The sequence below is a fragment of the Nannospalax galili genome, unplaced genomic scaffold (assembly GCF_000622305.1).
Source record: "Nannospalax galili isolate Female #2095 unplaced genomic scaffold, S.galili_v1.0 scaffold1910, whole genome shotgun sequence".
Taxonomy (NCBI): domain Eukaryota; kingdom Metazoa; phylum Chordata; class Mammalia; order Rodentia; family Spalacidae; genus Nannospalax; species Nannospalax galili.
This window is the reverse complement of record NW_008328083.1, coordinates 60,693-61,667: the sequence shown is the minus strand read 5'-3', so window position 1 is coordinate 61,667 and position 975 is coordinate 60,693.

Below are 975 nucleotides of genomic sequence, written 5' to 3'. Positions count from 1 at the left end.
AGATGATAGAGAGATGATAGTGATAGATGATAAAGGATACATAGATGATGAATAAACAGAGTTTGATAGATGATAGATGCACTAATAGGTATTTTGCTTAGAAACTTATTTTGACTACATTTATGTATGAACTTGACATATAAGACCTTTCTCATTGGATATTTAGAGTACAGGTGGGTTGTGTTTACTTTCCTTTTTCTTTTCTAGATGGCATTTATTTATTGATTTCCTTAGAAATCAAAGTCAGTAGCAACTACACAGAAAGCTGCCATCTTCTCTGATCTCTTCCTTCCTTCCCCATTCTCATCCTATGTCCTTTGTGTGGACACAGGAGACTCCTCTGGGAGTCACAGTAATCAGAAACAAAAAAGGAAATAATTAAGTGACATGGGGAGAGTAGTAACAAGAAGTCCTGTTCCCCAAATCTGTGCATGAAAATGGAACCCACAGGAGTGGAACTGGGCTGCCCATAAATTCCCTCCCAGCAGAAGGAATGTGGAAATGCACTTTGCATCCAGTCTGAATCAAAGCCTTCTTACATGTTACATGTTCTCTGTTTTCCAGGAGAGCATCTGTACATGTCCTAATTCAGGGTAATGATGTGGGGGCAGTCGTCACTGTCACTCAGCATCCTGAAATTGAGACACAGCTGTGCTCAGTGGCATTCACCCCTCATTTCACTGGTACCAGGAGAGAATAGACGAGTGTTACTCCCTTTTCTTTATTGACCCACTCAAGCTCCACTGGGCTGAAGTGCTAGTCAGGAAGTTGTCTGAGAAGCAGAAAGAGGTCCAGGGATGTAAGAGCCAGAGTCTGGACACAGACTTCTGAAGATCTTTTCCAATAGCCAAACCAACCCTGAGCACTAAGAACAATGCCAAGGGGATTACTATACCAGACTTCAAGCTGTATTACAGAGCTATAGTCATAAAAACAACATGGTACTGGCACAAAAATAGACCCATAGACCAATGG